This window comes from Marmota flaviventris, chromosome 6, assembly GCF_047511675.1.
Source record: "Marmota flaviventris isolate mMarFla1 chromosome 6, mMarFla1.hap1, whole genome shotgun sequence".
Lineage (NCBI taxonomy): Eukaryota > Metazoa > Chordata > Mammalia > Rodentia > Sciuridae > Marmota > Marmota flaviventris.
Genome location: NC_092503.1, coordinates 5,349,736 through 5,364,582, shown reverse-complemented (window position 1 = coordinate 5,364,582; position 14,847 = coordinate 5,349,736). Strand labels below are relative to the sequence as shown.

Here is a 14,847-nt window from a genome sequence, read left to right as displayed (position 1 = left end):
AACGGAAAAGCTTTTAAAAAATAAAATCACACAAACAAATGTACATATGCTGAATCCATATGGCCAGCGTGTTTCCCCTCCTAGAACGTGCGTGTGTGAGGCTGAGTTAATGCAGAATCCAAACCTCTTCTGCTGGCTTCCCGCATCTTCTGGTCTTTTGGGGTCACCTCTCCTTTACCATTAGGGTAGCTCAAGGACCCACCCATGGGACTATGAGAAATTTAGGGGCCTGTTTTCCTCCCTTTTCCCTTCAGCAGGTCCAAGGACTAGAAGGGGCTATTTCACTTCTTCTGGCTCCCTTTCTGTGACTTCCTGTTCCACTGGACTCGCATCTTTCTTCGCATCCTGCATGTAATGCTCCTTTCCAGGCGCACCCCACCTGCCCGAGATTCTTTCATTCCTGAAGGACCCCTGCACAAGGTTCCGGGCAACACACACTTGTGGAAATGCAGGGAGAGCAGAGCACATCACAGTGAGTCAACCAGAGCAAAAGGAACAGGAAACATCTGGACCCTAAAAATCCACCTGCACTTCCCTGACCTGAGGACTTCCTGTCCACTGCGTGTCCTCTGAGCCTCCTTGACCTTCCTCAGCTCTCTCTGAGCCCTTTACAACACTTTTCTTATCTATGCACTACCTGCCAGATTCTAATCCCAAATTGCTATTCTTTATCGTGTTCGACACACTTGGGCTTCTCAGCTCTGCCCAGCCTAGAATCCAGGCCTGTTTTGAGAACCCAAATAGGAGCTCTGCCAAACAAATGGTCTTAGACTCTTTGTCCACCAATAGATAAATACCCCTGTGACTTTGAAATTTGAAAACTTTGACATTTCTTTAACATGGTTGAAATCCTGGGTAGGTGTCTTTACTCAGGGGAAGAGGAGAGTTATTGTCCCTGCATACTGAGGAAGATCCCAGGGAGGATTATTTGCAGTCTGGGAAATTATCAGCCAGGTTGCTTCGGATAGGATTGCCCATTCCCAGTCTCTCTTCTCTAGGAGCTCAACCTCTTGGACCTTTTCCCTCTGTTTCATATACCTCCTCTCTCTTTCCTTCACTTTTCATCCTATTTTTTCCTGTTGGCTTATCTGTCTTTTGTTGTGCTGACCTGTCCTCCAGTACATCAGTCAACTCTGCAGAGCGGCAAATCAGTCCCTATCTACTGAATTCCTAATTCAGTAAGAGTTTGCAGGTGCTTTTTAGCTCTAGAATTTCCATTTGACTCTCTCTATGTTCAGTCCTTTGGTGGAAGTCTTCATATTACCTTGCTTTTTGAACATACTAATCATAATTAAAGTTCATATCCTATAATGATCTCTAATTCACCTGTCAATCACTTTTATTTGTCTGCTTTTACTCTGGGCTTTTGGTCATTTGGTCTTGAGATGGCTGGTAATGTTCAATTGAGTTTCAGAAACTGTATGGGGAAAGCTCGGAGACTATATTTCTCCAAAGATATTCTACAGGCGATCCACACTGGGGAGGAGTCCATTTAGGATCTTTGAGGCTGGGACTCCCGACTCTGTGAGGGCTGGTCTATTCCAGTGTCCTGCCCCTGGGGCCAGCTCTTAAGAGAGGCGAGCCTGACAACAGGGATATTTGCCAGGTCCTAGAATGCTCCCATTTCTGCTTAGAGCCTGAGCATCTCAGTGGATGTCATCTGCACGGTTTCTAGGCCTCCCTCAGGGCAGGTGGTGCTAAGGAAGTGGCCAGTGTCCCCAGGGGAAATTGCATCAGCTGTCAGGTATGTCAGAATTGCCAAGAAGCCTAGAGTCCCAGTATTGTTCCCACCTGATAGGTAAATTGGCAAAAGCCCAGAGCCTCTGTTTCCTGCCTGGCCCGTATACCCTGTGGAGTGAATTGGAATATATCTCAAGGGGAAAAATCATTGCTAAATGGCGTTCTCCTTCTTCCTGGGATTTTGGTCTCTCCAAGTCCTAGATAACTTGATTACTGTCAATGCCTTCAGACAGTTGCTTTCCCATTTTCTGTAAACATACTTGTTGAAATAGCAGGGTTTATAAAGGCACCCAGAAGCAAGGGCTGGGTGTAGCTCAGGAGTAGAGTGCTTGTGCACACACTCCAGGTCCTGGTCAGATTCCCAGCACCACCAAAAAAAAAAAAAAAGTCACAGAACTAGAAGAGCTTTCATATTGAGTTCCTTAAGGGTTGAGAGTTGTCTCTTCTTGGTTCTTGTCTTCCTGCCCTCAAATACTCAGAATAATGTATTCCTGAGGCCTCAAAATTCTGAAGACAAAAACTCTGTTCTATCTTGTCAAGAAATACCCAGGGAGAGTCAAGAAAATCTGCTCCTCCTGCAGGTCTAACTTTTCATCTTTCTACACTCAATGCCTTTAGAAAGGCTTATGCTAGACTTGAAGTCAATTTTAATTTTTCTTTTCATTCCTGACAACTTTTTGCCATTTTGCTGATTAATATCTTAGATTAAGTAACATTTTTAAAAGTTGGAGTATTGTAGTTCTGTGAAAAACTGAAACAGGTAGCATGGTTAATATTTCTCTGAGTGGATAAGATGAATAATTTTATCCTCCTCAAAGGAAAATTGAAACTCATGTGCCACCTCCCTGGTCGATATTGGATACCTCCCCTATAGGTCAGATGGTATTTGTTTACTTGTTAATTTATTTTTATTTAAAGATAATTCATTAGTTATGAGACTGCAAACACTCCAGAGAAAACAATTCAGTATTTCTTCCAGCTGACAGTTTATAAAAACGAGCCCTCTCAGCCCTCTGCTGTTGGTTTAGTCTTGGTGGCCAGGGCCCAGCTAGCAAGAGCAGAGAGCTTCCCCAAGCAGTCAGCTGGTTTCCTGGCCTTATCCCATCAGCTTCACTTTGTGCCTCCAAGAATTCTATTCTACTTTCCAGCTTACTGCTGATGAATCTTAGGAGATATATGCTCTGTGCTTCTCACAAGCACAGAGTGAGATATGTCATTAAGCAAAAGCATCAGTGCCTCCCATGCAGCTGAACCTGCCACAATAGGGGTGATGATCCGTTTTCTCTGCACTTCCAAGTCAATGCAAATGGAGACTCGTTTTCTAATAAATTAGCTCTTCTCTCTGGATATCACAAGACATTATTTATTTAGTTGCTAACCTAACTCTTATTGTATGACAGTGTTAAGGGAAAAATATAACTTAAAAAAATTACACGGGGCGCTTTTGTTGTAGGCCAGGAAATAGTTTGAGCCTATTTATATCCAATTCTTCACCTTTCTGCCGCTTAGTATTCAAACTTGGGAATCCCTTGTTGCTACATAGATTACAGAATTTTCATAATATTACCCTTTCCTCTTTAATGCAAAATATTCTGAAAGAATCTTCCATCAGAAACCACTTTAACAAAACCTAAGGAACTGGGTGGTTCAATAGATAAATAGTCCTGTTCCACTGGGAGTGAAGTTCACGTCAAGCCTCAAGTCTAAATTAAATGAGCTTGATCGTATCTCTCCGGTCTCTTGTGAACAGCAGTCCAGAGTCTTGAACTGTATGAATAATTCCACCGTTCAGCATGATTGATAGTCCTGGCTCGAGAGAGTCGGGAATTGAACTAACAACCACACTAAATTGTATGGCATCTTTAAAGGAGATAGCCCGTTTAGGGAGGGCTCCGTTACAGGAAGGGCCCTGTCGTGCAGCCCGCACCATCCCCAGCCTGCGACTAGGCAGAGGTGGCTCCGGTTCTTTGAATCAAGTTCTCCAGTTCAAATCGCACCAAATGATTTATTTTCTTCTCCTGGGCTACCTTTAGCTTCAACTTCTTTCATGTGATATTACATCTACTGATAAACGTGGATTTTTCTTGCTAAGTAATTTGTCTCTGACGATGATAAGAAATATCTGTATTTCAGATATATAAACATATTCCTATAGTTGGAATCTGTGTGCATCCTTTGGATCCTGAAATTCATTGCATTTATCTACCTACTATTTGGTTATTTTATATAATGTGTGTGTGTGTGTGTGTGTGTGTGTGTGTTTGTGGACTAATCTGGGAATTCCGTGGAGTTTATTACTTTAGCTTTAAAAACCAGGAGGATTGTAACCACATTGAAAATGTTCTTGCTTTCTAACCTGGGTTTAGTCAATCACATGCATTGCCTTTTATGCTACATAGTAGCAGTTAAGGAGGGGCCCCCCCGGACAAAAATACAAGAGAGGCACAGCTTCAGCAATCATCTCTCCTTAATATTTTTGTATTTTGTTAGGCTTTTACTGGACAACACCTACTTGTAATTTTCAGGCTTAATTCTACTCTTTAAGTGACATAGAAAGCTTCTTTTGAATGTTCAACGTGTAAATCAATCAGTGGAAAAAAATCACTTCAAACATAATATTGTAAAATAATGATTCTTAAATAAAATGACCTTTTTTTCACCTGAAAGCAACATAAATAAAGTGATGAATTTTATCTAGTGAAAACAGAAAATTTAAGGTGAATTGCCCTCAGCAATATTAAGGTTTAAATGACCTTGAGATTTTTCCTCTGACTGTCAAACTGGCATATCAGATAGTGGTGACTTCTTTGGGACTGTCTAGACTGCAACAGTGCTTGACTGACAGAGCTCAGGCGCTCTCCTCCTCCTCTCTCCCTGCTGTTCTCTCCCACCAACAGTGTTCCGCTAGCAAACGTCAATCATCCATGATTAAACAGGAAGCAATGATGGCATATTCTGTTAAATGTAAATTCACTTTGCAGTAACTCTGTACCCTTTATAATGCACATATAGGCTGTGATTTGGTTTTGCCAGTACACACAGGCAAAAAGCAAAAATGAAACATAGTATAGGAATTTATTGATGCTGTCCTTAAAACTTTGTTTAACAATAAAGTAAATTATTATTATAGAATACCAGTTTTTATTTTTTAAAGTTTGAATATCGGGAAACTAATTAGCTAAAATCTCAATATTTTTAGATAGTTTTTATTTGGCAATTGAGTAGTGAATGAGACAATATAAAATAATAATTGTTTTCCCTGTGGATATAGGTATATTCAGAAGTATTTATCTTTACAAAGCATGCATTCTTTTTGTCGATTAGGGTATAAGCTTACAGCTAGAGCTGATTGTTTCATTTGTATGTGTTGGTACCAAACAGCTTAAAGCAATAATCAGTTTTAATGTATTTTAAATTAATTTTCTACTATACTAGAAAAGAAAATAGTGATTTGGTTATTTAGTTGTCAACCTATTGAAGCAAGTTTTTAGAATCTCTGACCTCATGCTCAACATGAGATACATGGGTAATATATATTAATTTATCTTTGACATCCTTGCTTATACTTTAGACAGAAAAAAAGCTACAAAATGTTCTGATTTTGAATAATCCTAAATTTCTCAATTTAGAATTAATCGCTCCAAATATTTCAACATCATTTCTTAATTGCACAAACCGCCTCAAACACTAGGTCATTTTGTCAGAATTTCTGGTGTCCAGTACTGCCCAACTGCTCCCATCCGCTGATGTGGAGTGATTTCCTTCTTCACCTTGTCAGCTTTCCTGCCTTAGCTAAAGGGCTTAGAGGTCTGCTTTGTTCTAGACATCGTGCTGGTTGATGAAACTGTACTGATGAATAATATCTCTTGTCAAGTAGTTCACAGGTGAGTATGAAGAGGTAAACATGGCTCAGTAAATGCAGTGGCTTAGGGAGTCTACTTTTTGACTCTAAATCCTGTACTATGTTCTTGTAACACTCTGTAGAGATAATTGTTGACTAACCATGTGATAGCTTGTTTTCCTCACAAACTCAAGATGAATCTGAAATCACTACTGTAAATACTAGCAAAATGCAGTAGGTCGGTAGTCAGTGCGACGTGACTTAGTGGTTGAGGATCAATGGCAACTGCTGCGCGGGAGCTTGGAGTCCATTAGATGCTGTGTAAACTCCCCCGGTGGTCCCTGTTGACACTAACGTACCTGGACTCAAAAACTAAAGCAGTGACATCACCTGTGGTTTTTTTACACTTGCCAGAAGGGAGGCCACAGACTAAGGATATCAAGAGAGAAGGAAAAGAACAAGAAAAGGCAGAGTAGGGAGTCGTTGAGTGGTTAGGGGTGGGGTTCATGGTCAGGACACAGGGGAAAGTGTTTCAGATTCCCATGGTGGTCTAGAACGTGACTTAATGTTCCCTTTATGTCCTCCGGGATGCTCAGAGACAATGCATGATTTCTTGATGATGTTAGCCCTGTCGAGAACTTCCAAGGTTCTCATCACTTGGCAGGAGGGAGGCGGAAGGCAGCTTGCCCCTCTGGTTCTGGTCAGTGGCGGGTGGTTTACCAACAGCAGGGCTGTATTATTTGAATATAGAATGTTGGTCAGTCCATTGGAATGATCTAAGTTTCCTGGGGCTGCTGTGACAAAGTGCCACAGATTAGGTGATTTAAAAGAGCATAAATAGATTGTCTCCTATTTCTGGAGGCCAAAAGTTCAGGATCAAGGTGTTGGCAGCACCGTGCTCCCTCTGAAACTTCCAGGGGAAATCCCTCCTGGCCTTTCCCAGCTTCTGGTGGTCCCAGACATCCCTTGGCTTGTGGCAGCATCACGCTGATCATCTCGTGGCCCTGTCCCTGTGTCTCTTCACATAGTTCCCCTTCTGTGTGTCTTTGTATGCAAATGCCCTCTTTCCATAAGGACACAAACCATATTGGATTAGGACCCCCTAATGCCATCATCTCAATCCTATCAGCCCAGATGTAGAGCACCTATAAAACTTTAAATATATTATAAAATAAATGACATACTTATATAATACAAAATCATAATTTTACTATAATATAATCATTATAATAATGTGTTAATATTAACATAATAGATAGTTCTAGATTACGATTTCAACCTATTTTAATGCACCTGTGCCATTTTCATTGAAATAGTTACAGAATTATAATGTTATTAGCTAATGTATTAATTTGACCTCATCTGCAAATAAAGTCACATTCTGAGGTCCTGAGGGTTAAAGTTCAACATATCTTTTTGAGGGGAAGGCACATATTTAATGCATAACAGTCATCCAAGTTGTTCAAGTAGGACTTTATTTCTTCTTAATATTTCCAGAGGTTTATCACATTTTTAATGTTGGTCATGAGCAAATCTCAGATGGTGCCTTCAGAAACAAAAATACTTTTATAGTGAATGGTAAAAAGAAAGTAAGCAGTTGTAGGGACCAGTGATTAAAGGCTGGCTTTAGAGTCAGACTTGGGTTCCATCTCACTCTGCTTCTCACGAGCGGTGAGTAGTGTGCTTGGGCTCAGTGTCTGCCTCTCAGGGTCCTTAGCTGAGAAATGGGACAGTATCTTCATCTCCAAGGTTGAAAGGATTAAATTACTGAATCCAGGTGAGACACTTAGCATAGCATCTGGCACATTGTCAACGCTCTATGACTGGTAGGGTCACTGAAGACTATTGTCTCTTCTAGCAAGATTTTAACTAGTTCTAGTAGAATATAAGAATATACTCCATATGCACTCTCCTCATTTTCCTCCTGCTCCCTGAGGCATAGATAAGTCAACCTGAACTTTCCCCTGGCCACCCTGCCGCAGGCTCACCTGGGCACGGAGACCTGACCTGACAGTAGACCTGACCCTGTGCGCGGCATGCCCAGCACTCTCAGGGCCTGGGAGATCTGTTGTCAGCAGCAAGACAAGGTCGGGGGAAGCAACTGCAGGAAATAGCAGGAGGATCCCTTGAAAAGATTTCTTTCTGAAAACAAGAAGTTCAGAACTTTAACTTAATCTATTGAGTCCGGCAAATCTAGAATTTTTTTTTTTTTCAGTGCTGGGGCTTAAGCCAGGGGGTGCTCTACCACCGAGCTCTATCCCAAGCCCTTTTTATTTTTTACTTTAAGACAGCATCTCTATGTTGCTGAGGCTTGCCTCAAATTTGGGATCCCCCTGCCTCAGCCGCCCAAGTCTCTGTGATCACAGGCACACCTGGCCAAATCTAGAACTTGATTGTTAAGGACATATATCTAGCTGCGATCCCAGGAAATATAGATACAAATCAAGATAAGCTGGAAATAGATTCTCAATCTCTTATTGGAGAAATGGGCCATGTATATTACTGATGAAATTGAGTTGGAACATCTATCAATTTTAAGTTCACGATTCAAGGTATTGAAAGTTTTTCACTAATAATACAAAACATCTGCTCTTGTGATAAGAGATAGACATTGAAATCCTTAGAATAACCATATTTTTGGCTACATGCATCACCTACCCATCCTCCAGAACTTTAAACTAAAGAAAATAAATTAATAAAAACAAGCAGCAATTAACTGGACCAGTGTGGCTCGTGAAATGTTTTGGTGGCGTGCTTTCCAAAATGCAGCCAGCAAAAGCTCTGAAGACTATGCTATCCCTAAGATCAACTCTGTTTTATGAAAAAGAATGAATTTCAAATATTAATATCCCATATTAATATTTAAATATTCATTTAAAAAGCCGTTTTTTAAAATAGCTCATGGATTTTTTACAACATATTCCATCTGCATGACAGAATTGCTCGTGGTGACTCACACAATTCTTCAAATGATAACTGAAATTTCTTAGCGTACTGGACACATGTTATGTCTTTTTACTTCAGAATGAATCACAACTGATAGATCCTCGGAATTGACCTGACCTGTGATGGTTGTTTTTGTTACAGTATCTGTCCCATTTATTCATAGTTAAAAGTGCTGTTTTGCTTCTAACATTCAATTATTCACTTCACAAATACTTATGCTAAGTGAAGCTAGCCAATCCCTAAAAAACAAATGCCAAATGTCTTCTTTGATATAAGGAGAGTAACTGGGAACAGAGTAGGGACGAAGAGCATGAGAAGAAGATTAACATTAAACAGGGATGAGAGGTGGGAGGGAAAGGGAGAGAGAAGGGAAATTGCATGGAAATGGAAGGAGACCCTCAGGGTTATACAAAAGTACATACAAGAGGAAGTGAGGGGAAAGGGAAAAATAATACAAGGGGGAGAAATGAATGACAGTAGAGGGAGTAGAGAGAGAAGAGGGGAGGGGAGGGAAGGGGAGGGGGGATAGTAGAGGATAGGAAAGGCAGCAGAACACAACAGACACTGGTATGGCAACATGTAAATCAATGGATGTGTAACTGATATGATTCTGCAATCTGTATACGGGGTAAAAATGAGAGTTCATAACCCACTTGAATCAAAGTGTGAAATATGGTATGTCAAGAACTATGTAATGTTTTGAACAACCAACAATAAAAAATTTAAAAAAAACCCACAAATACTTATCATGTAGCTACAATATGTTGGTCATCATATTGATGCTAAGGATATGGCAAAATCCCTCCTGGAGCTTAGATTCAGGTGTGTGGAGACAGACAGTAGACAAACGTGTTCGCGTACGTATACCATGGGACGTGTTGACAGACAATCATCACTAACAGATCAATCGGGAAGGGAAGGGGAGCAGGGCTGGGAGGAAAGCTTGTAAACTGGAGTGGCCAGGGGCAGGCTCACTGAGAAGTTGACACTGAGCAAGGCCTGAAAGAGGTGAGGGGTCCATCAGTGGGCGCCACATGGGGACAGTCTCAGCAAGGCACAGAGAGGCAGGTCTGGCCTCTCCTGAACAAGAAGGCCAGTGGCTGGGGCTAGGAGTCAATGAGGAGTGGTAAGCACTGTCAGAGGACCTGATCCTTGAGGCCTGCAGGCTGTCACAGGGACTCTGAGTGATACAGGGAGAAGGTAGAGGGTTAGAGCACAGGAATAACAAGATCCATTTAGGCCCTTAAAGGATCTTTCTAGGAGGCTGTGTTCAGAAGAGATTGTAAGAAAGAGGCTAATTAGGAGATGAATGCATGAATCCAGGGTAAGACGGTGCTGGCTGACTGGCATATGACTGGTGCAAGGGTATGATGCGGTTGGTCCCTGCAGTGTGGATGCCTAGGAAAGAACAAAGAACCCTGTGTCTGTGCATCTGGTCATAGCTGCAAAGCTCTCAGTATTTCCTAGTGTTTGTAACTGCCCTGCACCTTTGGGCCTTCGGATCCCCTGGGCACTATGGAAACTGCATGATAAAACCTGTGAACGTTTCAGCTTTTGTGACCAGAGCCCAGGACCCAGGTGTTTCAGCTGCACAATTGCTTTTGTTCTCAGAGTTTCAAATTACCCCTCGGTTTCTGACCTTTAGCTCTAACTTTTAGTGGATTCAACAATGGAATTTTGCTTCCTGGTGTGTGACTTTCTGTGTGCATGAAATGTCCAGGCAAGCCTTCCCCTGAGCTGGTGGGCAGATACCAAGCTTGCTCCTGAAGAGCTGGCAGGGCTGAGGAGAATGGTTCAGGAGCTGTTGAGAAACCAGAGAAGAGCCAGCCAAATGCAGCTGTCAAATCCAAAGGGTAAGACATGAGCAGGAAATGGAGGCTAAGGATTCAGGCTAAGCAGCTAAGAGGAAAACTGCCACAGTCTGGCTGGGCACAAATGCTGCAGTCTGGCTGGGCACACAATCACGAGCCACCACACAGCTTGTAGATTCAAACAGCAACTCTTTATTCCCGAGCTCACACCAGCCGTCTACAAACACGTTCTGGGGAAATCCACGTTCTCTGCCCAAATCCACCTTCTCTGCCCAAATCCCCGTTCTCTGCCTAAATCCACATTCTCTCCCCAAATTCACCTCCACTGGGCTTCTATCTCCAAAAATATACTGTCTGAATCCCGTGAGAACTCAAGGGGAACTCAGGCAGCAGGATACGCCCTATTCCCAGGAGGAATAATCTTAAACCTTAAACCTGGAACCTAAACTGGGAACGCCCTAAACACGATTATCTTAAAACCGGGAACACCCTAATCTGCCTTGGTCCTTGAGCAAGGTCACCTACATTCAATGTCGCTGCAACATGTCAGCAACATGGGGTACGCTGGCAAGGAAATTGTCATACCTACTTGGCTAATGGCTCCCAGCAGAAAACACTGGATCTGACCAATGTACACTCTATATATGGGTGGAAATATCACAATGAACCTCAATAATATGCACAATTAAAATATGTTAATAAAATATTTTTTAGAAAAGGAAAGAAGATAGTATAAGCAGGGAGTGGAATCCAGGAAAGGAAGAAAGCAGGCAGGTCAGAAGCAATTTCTAAGAAAGTAACTGGAGTACCTGGGGCTTTCTTGTGTTGGCCAAAGGCCACCTAGAACTACTGTACTTTAAAACTTTGTCCTGATTCCACAGGTCAGATTTCATGATTGAATTTATCTTATCCTTGTACCTGATCCAGTGACTTAGATTTAAAGCATACAGTTCCCTTCTGAATGTTTCAGGACTAGTAGTCACTAGTAGACAGAGACCCAACTCAAATTCCCTTAAACAGAAAAAGAAAAAGTATTGGATAATGCAATTAAAAATATACAGGGATAATAATGGTTCAGGCACAGCTAGATCCAGAGACACAAACAATGTCATGGATGCTCAACCTCTTTTTCCATTGTTCAGGTGTATTTTCTTTGGTATTGACTTCATTGTCAACTAGCTTAGCAACATCATTCAGAAACAGTCTCTTTCCCAATGGTCAAAGTCAGATTTAGATTGCATTAGCCTGGTGAAGGTCCTGTGGCCATGCAGAGTCATTTGCCATGGTCAAGGGAAGTAGAATAACTTTCCAACCAACTGAGAATTGTGTGCTTCCCTTGCTCTTTGAATTTTTGCTGTCACTCATGTTCCTATGAACTTATTCCTGACATAGGATAACACTGTATACAACCAGGGCAAGGAGGCAGCTGCAGCAAGGTTTCCGTCAGTGGTCAATGTGAAAGCTGCTCATGACCTTCCTAATAAATGGCATCCCGATTTTGGTCATAGTTTCCAGGCTTTTCAGGGAGGTGCTGACTTTAAGATGGCTTTCTAGGGGAAGAATGACATCCCACCCCCCAAATCCCCATTGTCTCATTTACAAAGTATACAGCCCAATCACAGAGTCTTCCACAACAAGACTATGAGTGAAGTTGAACTCACAATTAAATAGACCTAGATTTCCCAGTAGCATAGCTAGATCCATAACCCCAAATCTGTTTTTTCTACCAAAGTTATAGATTCACTTCTTTCTGCATCGTGGCCTTTTCAATCCAAGTGGATGGAGAAGCACCTTGAATTCAACTAGTCTGGTGTTAGAGGTCACCTCTCTTTTTCCTCACCACCCTGACTCTACCACACCCACTCCATACTGGCCTCTTCTCATTTTCCCTTTCTGGTTGGTATCACTCTTTCTGTCCAGCCACCCACAGTTGGAAACACCTTCTGCTCCATCCCCCACTCTCTCCACTCCCCTGGGTTCCCACCTTCAGTCTAATGTCTTCCCAGTCAGACCTAGACCCTGAGCCAGAAGGATCCATCTCGGCTGTGAGCAGGAGCTGGTTTCCATGCCTGAATTGCTTTAATGACTCAGCCTCTGTAACATGTTAGTGATTTCCGTCCATTTTCACGTCCAACTCCGTTTACCAGGTTGTAAGCACCATTGAGGAGGAGTCTGTCTCTCACCCATGCTTACACTCCCAGTTGCCAACAGTTATTAGCATTCAACGACTGTTTCCCAAGTGAGTCAACGAGTGCACTTGTGTTTCTGAGCAAGGTGTTGACTTGACCTTTTCCTCTGAAGATGTGGCTAATGTAGTCCGCGTTATGGTCTGGCCCTGTGTTCCTCCAGAATCCCTTCATTTGGGCCCTAAACTTCAAAGTGGGGCCTTTATGAATTCACTAGATTGGGATAAGGCCATGAGAGCATCTGCCATGCTGGGATTAGAGTCCTCATGAGAAGATGAAGAGAGAACTGAGCTCTCTCTACATGTGGGGGAGAGAGGAGAAGGCAGCTATAGCAAACCAGGAATGGGCCAGCACCTCGTTCTTCGGCCTCCAGGCTGTGAGAAATGACGTGTGCTGACTGAGTCGCCCACTCTGTGGTGCGTATCCAAATGTCTCTGTCATGCAGCCCAGGCTGAAGCAGGCCACAGGCAGAGGACTGTGCTGGGAAGTTGGGAGACAAAGGAGGCCTACCGGGGAACAGAATGGATGGCGGCTCCCCAAATGGAATTCCGACTTTGAACTTGCCTGTGAAACTAACTAACTTAAGTGGGTCCTGCTTTCCTCACCTATAATGAGGGAACTTTCATTAGAAGACCGCTAGGGTCCCTTAGAGGGCTAGCAGTCTCTGTTTGCAGAGCTGTATTGGCTTTCATGATACTGGTTTTGTTACAGTAAAATGAAGATATCTAAGGGACAGTAAGACAAAAATCAGAATGGAGGAAAACATAGTTATGGAGAAGGAGGGCAAGATTTTCTGTAATGAATTGCTTATAAAAATTACCAAAGATGCTTATTTGGGCAGGTACATACAGATAGGGGAATTTAGAGTATGAAAGATTTCCTTTGTTCAAGAAATGTGGTTTTTAATGTCTAATTCTATATAACAAAAGATTCTCCAAGAGGTGATTATATTAGATATTAAAAGATGTTATGTCTCAGTGTGCAAATATCAAAGTGGGGAATTTCTAATCTCTTGTCATGTGACATGAGTAATTATAAGGTACCAATGAAACTCTCATGGATCACAAAGATTGTGTGAAATTTTAAATTTTAATCATATGTATTTAGTGACAGAGATTAAAACAAATTTACAGAGTTAACACTTAAATCACTTAAATATAGATTTGTGTGTTTATATAGATATCTATACATATAAACAGATAGACATACATACAGAATATTTTTTACTGACCTTGAAATTCACCAGTCTTAGGAGTGTACTCAATATTAAAGAACTCTACCAGGCCTGCATGTTTCTATCATTTTTATGTTGCTACCCTATCTTGCTGTGATTGTAACATGTCAGTTGCATCTCTGGCTGAAGCTATGTAAACAGTCACCTTTATAGCACCATTGCAACTTAGCAGTTCCCTGGGGGAAGTCTCTTGCCTTGCTCATCTTCGTCAATCCATACAGACCAGTGAGATACCTTGCCAAGAGGAGCTGGAGCTCGATAAATATTTATTTAATGAATTGGTTTGAAAATGAATAAATAAGCACTGTAGACACTAGAGTACTTGTAAGGTTGTATACAAGAGAAAGCAGAAGCAGGGAATGTTAAATCCTGTACAGTGGAGTCAAACCTGATCTCACAGCCCAGCTCAGCCATTAACAAACAAAATTACTTCAGCAAATTAATCTCATTAAGCCTTTTTCCCTTATCTGCAAAACCAATGAGTTTCTCCAAAGGTAAAATGAGATAATGCTTAGCAAAATTTCAGCACAGGGTCAACTTTGATCACTTTCTTAGCTATTTGTATGAAAGTAATGATTACAGAAATGTTAAGTTAATGAAATCATACCGGCCTCTTCTTTAGGATGTGTTTATAGGAACTGCTGAAATAGGAAAAGGAAGACGTGGGTCCTGAGGGGAGCATCCCAGGAGCAGGCTGTGGCCCCAGGAGGTCAGAGGGAGGGGGCTGGAATAATGATAAGAATTTTTGGACACTGGAGTTTTGAGATGAATGAGTTGAGTTGTACAGAGTAGTCTGAAAGGGAACTTTTAACTGGATATGAAAGTCTTAGGAGGTTACATTTGAGCTCTCAGAAGAGGGAAGCCAAGGCCAACCTCACATGTAGAAAAGTAACTTGGCCACGTGTAACAAGAGTGAGTTCAGGGAAAGCATGTCTTTAAATGAAGTTTCCAAGACAGTAGATGAATCTGACACACTTTTCCTGAGTCCATATATAAATATACCACAATGAATCTCCACACCACATACAACCACAAACTGGGATCCCAATTAGACTAAGTATACTCCATGTTTACATAAATGTGTCAAAA

The 14,847-nt window shown here is 41.8% G+C and overlaps 1 protein-coding gene across 2 annotated transcripts in view; it reads left to right on the top strand.

Annotated features, from left to right (window-relative positions):
- The window catches only part of Pacrg (parkin coregulated), a 484,042-nt gene that overhangs the window by 196,892 nt on the left and 272,303 nt on the right, over nucleotides 1-14,847 (top strand). The window lies entirely within an intron of this gene.